Source organism: Daktulosphaira vitifoliae, unplaced genomic scaffold, assembly GCF_025091365.1.
Source record: "Daktulosphaira vitifoliae isolate Bord-2020 unplaced genomic scaffold, ASM2509136v1 Scaffold_2, whole genome shotgun sequence".
NCBI classification, from domain to species: Eukaryota; Metazoa; Arthropoda; class Insecta; order Hemiptera; family Phylloxeridae; genus Daktulosphaira; species Daktulosphaira vitifoliae.
The window spans coordinates 40,301,663-40,320,089 of NW_026099573.1; positions in this window are offsets into that span (position 1 = coordinate 40,301,663).

The following is an 18,427-nucleotide window of genomic DNA, read 5'->3' on the forward strand; positions in this document are numbered from 1 at the left end:
AAAAACAAATTAACAGTTTAAATTCAAGACAAAGACATTAAACAGCAATATTAACGTGAATTATTACTATGTTGGTTGTTGTTGTTCTTAAGATTATTAATGATGTTATCTGGATCACATAATTTAATATTATTTATATAGATTATTTGATCATCGGGTAACAACTTTTTTTGTTATACAACTAATGTTCTATTCTGTGTCGGTAGTTATTAAAATTTTTGTATCATTGAAATAAGCATAAAAACGAGTCGTAATATGCTCGTTACTAGAGATAGGAATTATGGTTCACCTTGGTTATCCGATTCATTCGAATCAGGTCAACTGGAAGATCCCGTTCAAAGACCTGTTCACGATCTAAAAGATATTTTGAGTCAATTGGATTGAACATTTAGTGTATAGTCTTGGTTATTTAACGATTCTTGATTGGCGATTCGAATTAGGGATGTGTCGTATAAACAAATGACATATGAATATGTTATCATGTTATCATTAATATTTGGTAAGCGATCGAATCGGTTCAGTGTGATTTATACGTAAAAAAATTAGGTATTTGGGGCACCTGGATTATTACGGTTCGCCAATCTGAATCATTTTGTTCACTATTTTGACCCGTTCAATGCGATCCGTTCGTTGGCGAAAGACTCATCTCTACTCATCACTACCATAATATGTGATAATTCCAAGCTACCCTGCTTGTGTCCACAATAATGGTCTCTTATTTAACTTTTTCGTTTAAGATAATCAACATTTCTATTTCTACATTATATACATATTTTTAGAAGAATATAATACTTTTTAAACAAAAAAATTTAAATAAACATTTAAGAGAAATAATCAACAAAGGCATACTGTTTAGGTATATATATATGTATACATGTCTCAATTATAAATCAAGTAATAGTCATTTTTACTCTGTCTTGTTCTCATCGTTTACTAGACAACATCACTTTATTTACCAATCATTAATTAATACTTTAAATATTATAAGAACCAAGAAAAATGATAAGGTATAATATATTGAAATATATTAATAAAAAGAAAAATAATGTTAAAGTAATATTTAAATAATTAAATAGAAGAAAATTGCTACTTCATTGTGTTAATAGCTGTGAAGAAATTCTTCACAGCTAAAAATACACTATTATTCTTCAGAAGAATGATAGTGTATTTATATGTGTACTTTGTACATTTATCATAGTTATTTAATTGTAATATGTTTATAATATCCTTTATGAATGCACACTTAAGAATTGTGTTATCATTTACTGTTAATGTTAGTAAAAATTAAAGTTTAAATTATTATCAAAGTCTTCAATATTCAACAGNAAACTTAACGGAATTTTACAGCTGACGCAATCTCATTATAGTTGAGAGAAACGCCATTGAATGATCCACTGCACCTCCTCATGACGCAACAACGATGAATTTATCATTAAACATAGATAATAAACGGGCAGTACTTGGCTAACTCGTACAAAAAGTCTTGTCACCAGTACGCGTTTTACAAAGTTTGTTGTGAAAAAATAAGCGGGCTGTACTTTGCTAGCATCAGAGGAAATTGATGCCGCTGGTACGCGCTTTTAACGAGATAAAATTTTACAATGAAGATTAATGAATTAATTATTTAAATATTGAAATTTAAATTTTGTTTGACAATTTATCATTGTTAAAATTCAAATGCTCATTAGCCAACCCAATAGTTTCGAAGGAATATAAAGTTTATGAACATTTATTACAATATAATTAAAATTGATTACTTGTGGCTAATATTATTTAAAATAAAACTATATAAAAAATATTATTAATTTAAATCTAAAAATGATTAAATTCAAAAAGACATAAAAGAATTACTAAAACATTGCGATTGTGTAAAGCTATGCTCTTGTTCTTTTTTCCATCTATAGATTTTTTAAATTTATAGAAATGCAAACGAGTAATGATCATCAGCAATAAACAAATCTATTGCTTTTTCGATAAAATGTAAATTTATTTTATTGACGTTAAATTCTTTTTTATGATAATCAGGTACTAATTGATTTTTATATAAAATTAAAAATTGTTAATCATAATTTAGATCTCATTATTTCTATCTAAAAAGTCATTACCAATAATAATAAATAAAATAAAAACAAATTAACAGTTTAAATTCAAGACAAAGACATTAAACAGCAATATTAACGTGAATTATTACTATGTTGGTTGTTGTTGTTCTTAAGATTATTAATGATGTTATCTGGATCACATAATTTAATATTATTTATATAGATTATTTGATCATCGGGTAACAACTTTTTTTGTTATACAACTAATGTTCTATTCTGTGTCGGTAGTTATTAAAATTTTTGTATCATTGAAATAAGCATAAAAACGAGTCGTAATATGCTCGTTACTAGAGATAGGAATTATGGTTCACCTTGGTTATCCGATTCATTCGAATCAGGTCAACTGGAAGATCCCGTTCAAAGACCTGTTCACGATCTAAAAGATATTTTGAGTCAATTGGATTGAACATTTAGTGTATAGTCTTGGTTATTTAACGATTCTTGATTGGCGATTCGAATTAGGGATGTGTCGTATAAACAAATGACATATGAATATGTTATCATGTTATCATTAATATTTGTTAAGCGATCGAATCGGTTCAGTGTGATTTATACGGGAAAAAATTAGGTATTTGGGGCACCTGGATTATTACGGTTCGGCAATCTGAATCATTTTGTTCACTATTTTGACCCGTTCAATGCGATCCGTTCGTTGGCGAAAGACTCATCTCTACTCATCACTACCATAATATGTGATAATTCCAAGCTACCCTGCTTGTGTCCACAATAATGGTCTCTTATTTAACTTTTTCGTTTAAGATAATCAACATTTCTATTTCTACATTATATACATATTTTTAGAAGAATATAATACTTTTTAAACAAAAAAATTTAAATAAACATTTAAGAGAAATAATCAACAAAGGCATACTGTTTAGGTATATATATATGTATACATGTCTCAATTATAAATCAAGTAATAGTCATTTTTACTCTGTCTTGTTCTCATCGTTTACTAGACAACATCACTTTATTTACCAATCATTAATTAATACTTTAAATATTATAAGAACCAAGAAAAATGATAAGGTATAATATATTGAAATATATTAATAAAAAGAAAAATAATGTTAAAGTAATATTTAAATAATTAAATAGAAGAAAATTGCTACTTCATTGTGTTAATAGCTGTGAAGAAATTCTTCACAGCTAAAAATACACTATTATTCTTCAGAAGAATGATAGTGTATTTATATGTGTACTTTGTACATTTATCATAGTTATTTAATTGTAATATGTTTATAATATCCTTTATGAATGCACACTTAAGAATTGTGTTATCATTTACTGTTAATGTTAGTAAAAATTAAAGTTTAAATTATTATCAAAGTCTTCAATATTCAACAGTATCCTTAAAATTTGAAAGAATAATTTGACTATAAATAAAATTACCATGCTCCAAGTATGTGCATTCTGCGTATTGTGTGAAAGTTATAAATTATATTATACTTTGCACATAATATGAATGCATGTATTAGCTTTTACAGTAATAAACAAAGTTCTTGATTTTGATTTCTATAAAAAATAAAAAAATATCAGGTATTAATTATGTATTATGTAGTAATTTTTAAATTATGTATTTTTATTTTAACTAAGTAATTTTTACTCAGGATTATATGTTGCCTTGCTTCTAGTTAAAAGTTTTTTTTTAATTTTGTTTTATACAGAACAAATCAGTTTGTTATGTACATATAAACTGTATTTTGTTGAATACTTAAAATATTCATGTAATAATCACTGCACATGTCCCACAGCTGGTCGGGTTATTTTAATTTAATTTAATAAATGTACACTATTTGAGTTCTTAAAATAATAATAATACTTAATTACGTTAAAAGCGAATTTTAGAATAGATTGATTAACATGATTATATGTTTAAAATATTAAAAAATAACCTTTTTTTTTTTGAAATTTTTGATATTTATAATATGATTAATTGATTCAATAAGAAAAGCTAATTCTAAATTAACAAGATTTCCTTTAATTTTGGATTACAAATTTTTTCATATTTTTTTTTTGTTTTCTGTTTTCTTTTTTTTTTTATTTTGAATACGAACTTTTTACAACACGTATATTAGTGTGCCTATTGACTTTTAATTGAATTTTTTGTATTTATGAATTCACCTTGTGTAACTATTGCAGTTTTACGTGAAGATGATTTCTTTTTTGTAGTGTTTTTCTTGTTTTAAAATTTTCTTTAAACCAAGTTAATTTTTTTTCTAGAGTTTTTTTATTGTTTTTATTGGTCAGGTGTCAATATGTATTACTTGTATGCTTGTTGTAGTGAACGGTGATAGTCGTGGAGGGTTAGTAAATTGATTGGCATCATAGTTGTAGTGTAATATGTTATCTGATTTTTCGTGTTGCCTTCTTATACCTGTCATTAGTTCTGGATTTGGAATTGGTGGGTAACCACTGAATATTCTTCGGCTATGGCTAGAATCCATAGTCCAAAATCATATTCGTTTTCCTGGTTTGTAGTTACTCCTTTGAAAATACATTAAGGTGATGTAGTTCCACACTTTGTGCGTTCATGTTCGCGCGAAATTGTAATTTTTCAAATTCTTAGCACTTGTGACAGACCAAACTATCAAAACAAACAATTTCTTTCTGGCGCACATCTACAATAGTTATGTTCCAATAATTGTGGTTGATATGTAGTGGTTGTATCAATAACTTTTTGTAAAGATTTCATGTTTGAATTTGGCATTGATGATATCTGTGCCTCTCATTTCAATGCATAGAATAAAGAACGTATCGAAAGCGTAGATATTGCCCACTCTTCTGCGTACAATGAGATTCATAAACTCATTGATAGTTGCATCGTTGTAATGAGATTCCCTAGTATTGAAAGACATCTTTGTGTCTGATGAAGTTAAATTTAAATAGTTTAGTTAATTAATTAATTTAGTTAATTTATTTAATTTTTGTTTTGATTGCACGATTCTCGAGTTTGTAGTTTATACAATATAGAAATATTTCCTTAATTGTGAAATATTTTTATTTTCACTATTAAGTCGTTTCAGATTTTGTGCTTCGAGTTCCTCGATCTCTGACTGACATTGCTATAGGGTCGTGATATCGTAGGTGGTGTTGTGCAGCCCAAAAGCTACGCGACTTAAGCGAAGATCGCTGTGGACTTAATCTAACCTCCAGTAAGCTGCTTAAAGGAGCGTAAACATTTTCGCCGATTCATTTGACCTAATGTTTTGTTGGTTATTTTATTTTTCGCTATTGTATTTCAAGAGAATTAGATTAATAAAGGTAACTGATGTATTTTTATTTTGAAATACGATTATCGTGTTTACGAGAATAGACGTTTATCTATTCTCGCAATGAGCGTCAAAAGATGTCGTCTCGTTTGTGTTATTATCTGTTTTGATGGACCGTTATGGTACATACAATTGTTGATAATTTTTATGTGTTTGTCGTGTGGTGATTGAGAATAATAAACCTAACGGTTTTTTGGACCAGGTTTGTAAATGTAACGATTGTTGCATTATGACAGGGTGTTTTATTATTCTACCTGCTTAGCCGTTTTATCGAAAAGGTTCAACGAGTGTGCTAACGGCGTTGTTGCAACTCGGTCGTCGGCGTATGGGGTAAAGTAAAGAAAATTTCACTGTCTTTTGTAAAAAACATGTCAGCAGTATTTCCTTACCTTAAAAATGGTTATCGGGTTTTGATTCTTGCAAAACACAATAGAATATACTCTTGCGTGGAAAACACTACTTGAATGACACATTTGAATAGTTTTGAATGGCATCGAGCCGTTTATTGACAATAGTAGAAAAATAATGATAAAACTAAAATGTATATTACCGTACGTATCTGTTGATGTGTGGAGCGACAAGAAGACAGTTCAGGTGTCATGAAGATGATTGCGTTTAAATTTAAAATTCAGAAGTGATAAGGTTTATAAAATGTTCGTATCCTATGGTGCGGGATGCGAATTTTGATACGCATTCGACCTTTTGTACGTCATGTTTAGGGTGGTTATGTGCCTATCCAGTATGCGTGCTCTGACATACGATATCATGTACTAGGTTGAGTAAGTTTCCTATTCTTTCCATGGGAGGTAGTGGTATTTTAAGTATAATTTTCTCGTTAAAATATAATAAGCGGAGAAAAAAATCCAAACTAATTTTTGGAAGTTGCTTACCCAAAATATTAAGACTTTATTTTGGTCAGTCCAATTAAATGTAACATTTTTTTGTGACATCCGTCTCCATAGAAAAATATTATAGATTTTTTATTTTTATTATTATAAATTATGTTCCCTATTGCATTACCGTTTAAATTGTTGTCCCAAATTATTTTAAAATAAAACTATTTTTGAAAATTTGAGAAGACTCATTTGAAATACAAGAAAGAGAAAACAAATTTATTCAAGATGTAGTAAATTTTAGTTTAAAGTAAATAAAAGGAAGTTTTGTTTACTTACTTATTTTATCGAAATTTTTTAAATAACTGGCTGAATTCTGAAGGTAGATAGATGTTGAATACTGTTAAAAGGTAGATGGTTGTTGATCGCTAAGGGTAGTTGCAAGAGTTAATTTTATTAAGCTGTATGATCGGCGATATTGATTTTTGATACTATGGTTAGAATTAGATCGTTTAGTGGGAGTGTATTATGCAAAAAAGTGAGATGTTGACATCAAGAACATGGGGTTGAGAAAAAAAAGTTAAGTGGGGTGTACCAAGACCCTCTAGAATTTATGCTCTCTCGAGGATGCGTTGGCGTTATGACGATAAAGGTAGAGTAAAATTTTTTTTGAGTATTAAATATTAGAACAGCGAATCAAAGAAATCAAAATCGTAGATAATTATTTTTTTTATGTTAACTAGGTTAAACTGTATTTTAGTAAAATTGGTGTTCTAAAGATATAAGTATATTTTATTATAATTATATTTTTAAGTTCAACTACTGGACTACAATACAGCCGATGAATTCCTACAGCTATGTGTACACCTCTAATTACTTATTAACTGAGTTTTTTTTTTTTAATACAATTGTTTACAATCCATTAGTTATTATAGAAATCATTGAGTATGTGGTGGAGCGTATCAACATACACACGTGTTTACACAAGACGATATTTTTTAGTCTTTACAACATAATAAATACTAACCCGATCACCATTTCTTTTTATGATACTGACTAAAAATGTGGCAAACGACCTGATTATAAATACATTGTTACCATTAGATTATTTCATAAGGAAATAAATACATTTTTTTATATTTCAGTTAAAATAAGTGCACACACACCATTAATACAACATATTTACATATTTATTTAACATAATAATTCAAAATATTTATTTATAATATTTAAATATATTTACAAAATTTAATCTACNAATAATAATTCAAAATATTTATTTATAATATTTAAATATATTTACAAAATTTAATCTACACTGTCCATGTAAATATTTGTTCAATGCAATATTTACACAAACAGTGAAATGGAAAATGGAAAATTAAATAGTACATAGAATAGGGGTCGAGGACAAACTCCTTAACCACCATCATCTTCTGTACAGGTTTTGAATACTTGAAAATTTTACAAAACAAGTGCCTCGACGACAAATAGATACCGCCGGGATAGTGAACATTGTAAAAATAAATTTAAAATAGATTTTTGCTCCGAACAGTATCATTAAGTTACCTGCCAGAATCTCTTTTGTACAATCGGCACAGCTTCGAACGGTTCGTAATGCTTCCAGATCGCGGATAATAAACCCATCATTCATTACTCCTCTGTCAAACGCTGTGTGGTTCCTAAAAATTTTCAAATTTTTAGCTATTTCCAAAAAACAACACTTCAAATAATTCCATGTATTCAACCAGGCGCTGGACATTATTTTCACTCTTTGGTAATTTCATTTTGAAACGAATAATGGTGGCTGAATAATAACTTGCTTTGGTTTTTGAATGTACTAGTAACCTAAAAATTCGTATTTAAATTACTTAAAATATTATTTCAGTTTTAACCAAGCATTGGTTGTACAGACTACAATCGTGTAGCAAAATATATGTTTAACACAATCATATATTAATATATATATTTATTAGGTGAATCCAAAAGTTGGGCAACAATTGTAATCACTATTTTACCCCTTCAATGCATCACGTGACAAAAAATATATGCGTATACTATAATATATATTCCTTTTTAATTTATTTCGATTTATAAATTTATTGGTATTATCGATTATTAAAAATAAGTAAATGCATTGAAGGGTTCAGACATTATGACGATTAAAAATTATACTTGCAATTAAATGACTTCTGCTAAATATACAGGAATGGTCGTGAACACACAGTAGATGATGGAAATCGCCATAAAAACACAAAATCTGACATCTGCTTCTGTCAACGGTTTGTGTAAAATGCAGTAAAATCAAAAAGGTTGTTTCAGTCGTTATACAAAAAAATAATCTGATACGCGAAGGGTCCATCTGTGAATATATGCTCTACAATGTTTCGATGGTTGTGTACTGTTGCCCCTATCACTGTCCATTGTGGTGTTTGGTGTACAAAACGTAGGTCACTTTTGTTGTCTTCAGGTCACTTTTGTTGTCTTCAGGTCACTTGTAAATACCTTAGCCCAGTGGTAAATATTTCGTGCTATTGACGTCCACCGCGGAAAGACAGTGCAATAATATTATTATCATATAATTGTCACACGTGTCACATTTGATTTAGATATGTATTTGTATTGGTTTCATCCATTTCAAGATCAACAGGCGACGGCTATTTGTAGTACAAATTTTGTACTGTACAACACGTACGCATCAATAAAAACCGTATATAGTATTTCAAATGCTATGTTAAAAAAAAAAATGGGTTTGTAGTAGTACACCCACACACAAATTAGACAAACGATCTTGTAGTAATGCTGTGAAATAATGCGCCCCGTTCGATTGTTTTTATCAAACAATCGTGGTTTCTTATTTAACTATTTCGTTTAAGATTATCAATATTTCTATTTATACATTATATTCATATTTTTAGAAGAACATAATAATATAAATAAATAACTAAGGAAAATATCTAACAAACGCACAGTGTTTAGTAGTTCTAATGTAATACACAAATCTGTACTCGACTATGGTTAAAACCAGGACTAAGCTATTGTATATCTGTACTATTATTAAGCCAGTATAGAATCCGTACTGACCTGAGGTAGTGGGGCAATGCTTTCTCAGTACTGACAGTCTGTACAGGAAAGCGTTATCATTTGTGAGTTATGTCAGTACAGAATATCGGTACTGTGCACCTTAGTAAATATTTGCTTATGTATAGACTCATTTCTGCGCATATGTATATTGTGATTCTTAAATTTGTCAAAATGAGGTTTTTTATAAATTTAGTTTTCTATTAAATTTCTTTTTAATGCATGTTATTGTTTTTATATATGTATTGACTGGATTAGATTATTAACCATCATTTCTGTAACTTTTTTTTTTTCTGATTGATTCTGATTTTTTCTGAATATTAAATATTTAGGAAATTAAGTGTACTATTAATATTGTAAATTTGCTATTACTTTCTTTTAAACTAGATTATAATTCAAAATATTTTAATATATGTATAAATATATATATATACTATATAATGAGATTTATTGGTATATTTATCATTCGAATTATTTGAACTTTTGCTTTATTTTCAACTTAATATTCAAATGTACTTCATTGAATCAGAATTTATTAATGAATTAATAATTTTGTTATGTGTAAGATATTTTATGATTATTTATGATTTTTTGATTTTTTGTAGCTAAATGGCTATAAGATTGGCAGCTGTAATTTCCTATTATATAATATTATTAATAGCATTTTCTATTTTATAAAGTTATATTAGAACTATGTGTGTAAAAATAATTCTTTTTCAAACTTCGATGGCTATAATTAAATAAAAATGAATTAATGGGCCAATTTTTTGTTTTTGCAACCAACACTGCTCATAGAAATTAAGTATACTGATAACTCTTGACGTTTATATCAGTAAGTATCACCTGTAAGTAATCATAATAAGAATGCAAGCGAAAAATGAATATAGGTAGTAAATAAATAAAAGGCTTTTTTACTGGAAATGCCAAATTACTAAAAAAAGTAGATAAGTGTATTAATGATATAAATTGAATGCATTTCGCTATCAAAACTCTATTTTGAAGTGGTGGCTGTTCAATTGTTTGGTGAAGTTTAGTAAAACCTTCGTCTAATTTTAGGGTAACATATTTTTACATTTTTTTTTGCAATTAATTGTTTGTACTTTAAGTACTCTCCACACATAGTTATGTATGAAGCATAAATAGCCATTTTATCATTATCACTAGCCATTTAAATTAACTTAAGGTTAATTAGATAAATAAAAACTAAAAATTATAGTTAAAGTTAAAGAACTATTTTAACTAAAAAAAAAATAATCTAAAAAGTATCAAAACTAGCAATACTAAAAAATGTATTTTAAATCACTCACTGAAACGTACAAACACTGCAATGCTAAAAAAGCAAATGATACATGACTTAATAATTTTCAGGTCCCACCGCCAATACAATTATTTGTCATTTGATCCAGTCGTAGGAATAGTATACTTGGCTTTTATTTATTACTTGTACAAATGTACAGGTACTGGTATACTTGTCAAGTATACCAATCATGGGAATGCTCTACTTGTTAATAATTGGATGATTTGGTAAGTATACAATTATTGGTATACTTGGCAAGTTCACCAGTCGTGGGAATCCGGCTTTAGGAGATGATTTGGTAAAAATCACCTTATAATAATGCCACCTTTATTTATAATCATCTGTAATTTGTTTTTCAGTTTGATTATTATAAAAAATATTATTAAAATATGTATAAATATACATACTTAATTCACTTTACAATATACTTATTATAATCAATAGGTTTTTGTTCAAATTCTTATCAAACAGTGATTACCTACCTTGTGGACTGTTGTATTATAAGGTATAATACACATTATCGGAAAGTAATAATTTAAAATTTATGGTTGCCGACAGATTATTAAATTGAAATCACTATACAGTCGCGCGATAATGGATTTAAAATTATATTTTATTTAGACTTTGTGAAAAATATCAAGAATATATCCATTGCAGGCTAATTGACATAAGTAACATTTTACCAAAAGTTTACAGACTAGGTTGATTTGAATATTTATAAGTTAATCACATGTTTTCAGAAAAAAAATTAGTTAATATAAATGTCACTTATGCTTATTAGCCTAAAAATACTATCTATGTAATACTCATTTATGAATTGAGCCCGTATCATTGTTAGATAAAAAAAAAACTTATTAAATTTTTATTCCACTTCGATTGTGATTTTGGTGAATAAATTATTTTTAAACTATTTTATTAATTAAATATATTAGTTGGAAATATAATTTTAGGTAAAAAATATTACCTAAGCCCAATTAATTAATTATTTATTTTTATTTAAAATGTGTAATATATTAATTATAATGAATAAATGTAACAAAATTTCACAAATGTAAAAAAAAAACATTACCTTAAAATTAAAAAAAAACATATTAAATAAAATAAATTACTCGAATAAAATTAAAAATTAATTTGACTTATGAATGCCATGACCGTTATAATTCACAAATTTGAAAAATCATAAGCTGTGTGTGTGCCCGTTAATTTACATACTCTTGTATGTCCCTTTAGTTTTAATATCGGCACCACAATACTATACCTCATTCATTTGGAATTTTCCTTTCTAATAAGATTCCTCCTACTACCTTATGCCAACATCGCCTAATATTTTCCATACTTCTACTGGCATTTCATCTGGTCCTACTGCTTTATTCTTTTTCATTTATGCCACAGCCTCCCATACCTCTTTCTCACTAATTAAATCTACCAGATACTCATTCGAAAATTTACAAAATACTCTTTCTTCCTTTTTTTCACATCATCATCACTCGATAGTATACCATGATTATAAATTATATATTTTTGTGAATTCAATAATAGTTCTGAGTATTTTATAATTTGTAATAAAATTTATCTTCTAGTTAAATTAGTATTTAAATTTTTGTAGAAATATTTTGGTGGGTATATTAAACGGTGTTAATTTCCTTTTTTTTCTTGAATATTTTTTTGAATATTTTTTTCCACTTAGGATGTGTTTTACTAGAATGTTTTAGACTAATGACTTCATCTACGATATTACTTAAATTCGAAACACTATTGACGGCCACACAAGATACACATCTAATTGCTTTTTGACCATTAGAAAGGGAAATAGAGTCAGATGTTATTCCAGAAATTAACCAATTGTTGGACGATTCTCGTGATATGTTATGAGATTTAATATATTCGTTTTGACATCTGCTTTCGCTGATATAATCTTCCAAAGCCCAAGATGTGTCCGCGTCTGAGCACATCATAACTATGTCTCGCACTCTGTGGGACTTGGTAAAACTGTTGGATCGAGATACAGGCGGCGATGAATGTAAGCCCGTTATAATTTCTGATCTTTCTCTTATAAAAAAAAAAAAAATAGTTAAAAGTCTGAAATTATCGGTTTATTTGCCAATATTTATTTTTCTAATTGTTACAAAGATCAAGATCTTATTTATAACTGTTATTATTTCTATATTTTCAGAAAAATATAATATATAAATACATTATATGTTTCTTTAAATGGAGAAATGTTTTAACCACTATCAAAATTTAATTTAAACTTTGAAACAATCCAAATTAAATATTTATAATAATTTTTTTTATAGATTATTGAACTATAATCAATATTTTTAAACTTTAAAAATAATGTGTCTTAATGTTTGTGAAATGAATTAGATAATTATAAAACATGAACGAAAGTTAATTGCTCTATGTCACCTATGGAATGATGCATTAGTCCTGGTAGAATTCCAAGTGTAATAATGGTTGATATTAGAGCTGGAGATTGATTGCCGAGTGACAGGTTTTTCATAACTTTTGGATAAATCATTTACAGTAACAATATTGTTATTAGGTTGTGCTTTAAATAATTTCAAAAGTTCTAATGAAGAATTTTTTTTCATTGTTGATGAACCCTTACTAAATGCCATGTTAGTTTTAAATCGGAGATAACTAAATAAAATTGAATTGTATCAGAGTATATGTGTTATAATTATTTATATATATTTTGATCTAATACTATTTAAATTATAATTATGTGTATGTAAATTGAAATTATACATTTCTATTGATATGGTAACTTTAAGTTTATTAATAGAATTTAATCTAAAATTAAATAAACTCATTTACTGAGAATAATTTATTTTTATATACTTATTAATAAATATAAAAATGGTAGAACAGTATGTACGTGGGATAATTGGTACAATTATAGATCATATCTGAGAGTGATTAAAATAGTTATCATAAGAAACGCTTCGATTCAAATCTGTAGATAGTATTTAATTTTAAGAAGTTGGGTGGATTATACCAACAGCAAAATGCATTCCTATTGCATCCTATTCCTAGTAGTGTATGAATAAATATTTATTATAGCAATTAAGTTAGTGTGAGATTGATATTTAATAATTTAGTATTGTAATTTTTTTGGAGAATTTATAAAAAAATATTAAGTAGTTATTACTTGTATAAACGTACATAAAAATTTAAGGGTTTGACACAGAACTTTTTAGATAATAATTTGTTGTTAATTATGAATAAATGGTCTGCAAAAAAATTTTCATCAGAGTAAAAGAGATACTTTTATTATTATTTTTTCGTATTAATTTCAAATCGGCAATTATATGTTTTTATAATTATATATAAAACAATATTAAAATCGTGTTCTTTTGACATATTAGCCATTAAAATTTGTCTAGTGAAAGCTGAAACAATGGATGACAGTCACAAAAATCATATAGTAAAATATTTTATTATGAATAAGAAATTTCTTCTCATAATTGGAGATTACAATGTAGGGTCCTCGATATTCATTGAATATTTTGATTGAATGTTACTTATTATTATTCATTTTGAATATGCTTTTCTTATATTTTATTTAATTTTTAATTATAATACAACAGTGCCAACTGTAGATAAATTTCTATTTCTATTTCTATAACATGTTAGTTCTGCGCAAGGCGTGTATTACAGGGTTAGTTCTAATGCTGCATACAAGACCCGCACTCTTGCACTTCTCTGCAAGAACAACACAATTCGCTCTTTCCACAGACTTTTCACAACTAAGTACAGACGCTTCGTTCTCCTATTAGTCTATTGTGGCCTGTTGAATAAATCGAACACCAGAAAACTTGTTTATATACAGGGTGGCCCACCACTCACTGACAACTTAAATAACTTTTGATCCAGTTAATATTTTTAGTTGATTTTTTTTTTAAATAATAGTTATACGTTAGGTCTATAGCTATATCTCAATAATTAATTTTTTTACATTTTATTAAAAATATTAATTATTTTTAAATTTTAAATAAAATGTAAAAAAAAAATCTAAGATAGCTATTTTGTAGAGTAGAATTTAAGAAAAATTTTAGTAAAAAAATATCTTATTAATATTCAGTAGTAAATATTCTGTAGCGTTTTGAAGTTTGTGAAAATTTCAATTTTCATGTACTATTTTACGGTATTAAACATTGAAATACGTATTGAGAAAAGGACAGAAGAAAACGCTATCTTTTCAATATACTTTTGAATGAGAGTGATAAGTAATAATTGCCTTATCTAATTTCTTATCATGGTATTAATGCCAAGTTTGTAATGTATACACACTATCATCATATGTATACACAGTAATCATGAAAAGATAGCGTTTTCTTCTGTCCTTTTCTCAATACGTATTTCAATGTTTAATACCGTAAAATAGTACATGAAAATTCAAATTTTCACAAACTTCAAAACGCTACAGAATATTTACTACTGAATATTAATAAGATATTTTTTTACTAAAATTTTTCTTAAATTCTACTCTACAAAATAGCTATCTTAGATTTTTTTTTTACATTTTATTTAAAATTTAAAAATAATTAATATTTTTAATAAAATGTAAAAAAATTAATTATTGAGATATAGCTATAGACCTAACGTATAACTATTATTTAAAAAAAAAATCAACTAAAAATATTAACTGGATCAAAAGTTATTTAAGTTGTCAGTGAGTGGTGGGCCACCCTGTATATCTCCTGTAAACCAAAGTTCGAGAGAGAGTATAATTTACTCGCGAGACGTAGGTGAAAGACTTTATCTTTGTCAGATCACGAATGAGCAATTGCTTCTGAATATCGACACTTAAATCAAAGAGGGTTTTTACTGCCTTGATCTAGATGATTTGGGGCAGATGTTTCTTTATCATGTCTCGTAGGTAGTGCTCGGATTGAAGTGGTGTGGTTAGAGGTTCTATCTCCGATTTTCTTTGGAGGGTTACAAGTGAGCTGACGACGTCCCGCATAGAAAGTGTGTTGTATAGAGTCCTGGCCCAGTACAATCCCATTGTTAATTGATCTTGAACAGCACGCATACAGAAATTTGGGAAGGATGTCACATGAAAACCATTTAGCGCACGCGTGATCGATGTCAATATAAGACTAAATCCGTTGTCTTTTGTCTTCAGCCTGGGGAGGTTTTTCCAGAGTTGCCGAATTCAGAAAGAACAAGTTGGATGGTTAAATCAACCTCTAACATAGACAGATCTCGTTATATAGTAATAACTTTTCATACGGTTGAAACTAGTGAATCAGGAGATCGTACACAAAAATTTGACTCGTGCTCTCTAGTAAATCTAAATTAAATATATGTATATATATATAATAACAATTTAAATTAAATTATTATATTAAACAAAAAAAAAAAAATTATTTTAACTCATTCATTGTTCACTTTTTTTTTTAAAAGAATAATAATGTCCCCAAGCTTTTATGTATACGGATATTTTTCATCACCACCGACTAGTGCACGTTTGTCATATTTACAGGTTAAAGCAACTTTTTCCATTTCTATTGTTTTTAGAATGTGATTTTTGGATCTAATGGTTGATTGACATTCTACGATTAATTGATAATTGCTCTTTCAAACACTTTGAATAATGTTTTATTCCAATTGTACGCGCAACGACACCCATTGACACTCCCTTCAGTCTCTTCACTTCGCATAAGTTTTTTTCATCGCCATCAGATTTTATAGTGTAAGCATACACTTTTGGTGATAACGCAACAATTTCTTCTATATGCTTGCCGCCAGCTTCATCGGTAAACGTACCCGGTTGTTTGGTTTTGGCGTTACTGTAACATGGATGACTTTTATCGTAATTTGATGTGTCAAAGTATGGTAACAAATGGTTTTGTACATCATCTTGGAATTTTTATGTTTCAATTTCGTATATCAAACCATCAGTATCCACATATATTAATTAAATTTTTTCTGGACTGTATAATTTTAACAAGGTTTCATAATGGAATTGGTACATTATACACTTGCTAATGTCCAATACAGCTTGCCCAATTTATATCGGTTTGAAAAATTGTATTTTTTCTTTATACATGTGTACAGCTACGAGATTATCCGTAAAAATTGTTACGCTTTTACCTGAAAACTCAAAATTTATAGTTTAATATATATATATATAAAAATAAAACGAGAAGTGTTTTGTTTTATTACCATAACAAGAGTTGCTGTACCATAGAGATTAGTGGCTTCCAAATACTGTAAATACTTGTGAGGCTTGTTCGAATCGTAGTCATTTAATCTCGGCTGATTGGTTTTACTATAGCGTTGAACAACCTGACAAAGACCACCACGAATAGTCGATTGAAACATTAACAAAATATCGTTGTCCGTAATAAGTTCAAGTTTAACACCAGTATACTTTAACATTGCGTCGAACGTAAGGCCGGGACACGTGTAATAATGAGCAGGATCGAGTTTGTAATTTATCATACACTGTGAACGGAATTTTTGAAATAAGTCTGTTAGTATCTGAAAAATCATTAATAATTTTTTATATTATAATTGTATAACTAGATGTTACTAAGAGTTTTAATAATAACCGTTTACCATTAAGTATTTATCACTATATTCTCCCAATGTTTTACACTCAAGTAATTCCACACTTTTCTTTCGTGATCATATTCTTCTTTGGAAATCGTGGACATTGTCAAAGAACTGTAAAAACTGTCACGGTCTGACAATTTACATTCATCTAGATGAAAAATATATATCTATTTATATTAACTATATATTTATTAAAAGTATATAGATAATAAATTCATACAATTATTATAATTATATACTTTTATTTCATTTTTTCTCTCTTTATTCACCTTATTTTTCTCTTTAAAATATGATAATTTTTTAATTTAACATTATCCCCATGCATGAATAGAGTGGTTATCTATAATAAAAAAATATTATTTGTTACACAAAAACAAACAAAACTATTATAACTTACAAGATCTCATCACAATCTATGCTATTGAGGTGTAATTGCGTTTCTCCAAAAAGAGAGCTCCTTCCGTATTCATCTGTAGCTCGTAATGCAAAATAATACATGCCACTTGTAGCGCACAATATTCCATCACAAGCTTGTGGCAAGTTCAACGGCAAAATATTACATATCTTTCGCCATGAAGTAACATCAGCTATTGCTCCTGTCTCTTTACAACAATAAAGCTCATAGTGATCTATACTTGCATGCTGTGTCGTTAACTTGAGTTTCCATATTAGGGTAAACTTTCTACCAGAATTGCTCGATTTCAAGATCGGCTTACCAGGTATTTTTCTCCATCCCGATCCTTCACCAACATTCAAATGGTTAGGTACCACAGGTGGATAACTAAGTCTAATCCGTCTTTCACTATTCACCGATCTTTTATTTTATTTTTCTCCGACCGGCATAAGTGTGGACCGCCCTGGAACTACCGTTAGGTATTACTTCAGGGCGGTAATCATGTCGTCTTCCGTAAGAGGAATAAATGAGGCCGCTCGAAGCTGTCCGTGGACAGAAAACGTCCGTTCGCCATTTTCCTGTCCGACAGGGAACCTAAACTCTAGAGCTTGTTGCATTGTCATCTCTGGCTTCTAAGATCACGTGCGCTCGAGAATAGGATCTTTTAATAACCACTATTCACCGATCTCTATATGACGACATAATTGTCAATTACATCACACGTTTAACATGACTCGTAACTGCGTAACTATGCATACGAATGTAAACTCAAGACTGACCTAATAATTTGAATGTCACAATCCATCCTATATAATACTTTAATAACAAATCAAACAACCCTAACAAAAATTCTTAAAAAAAGGGATGTCGGTATAGCG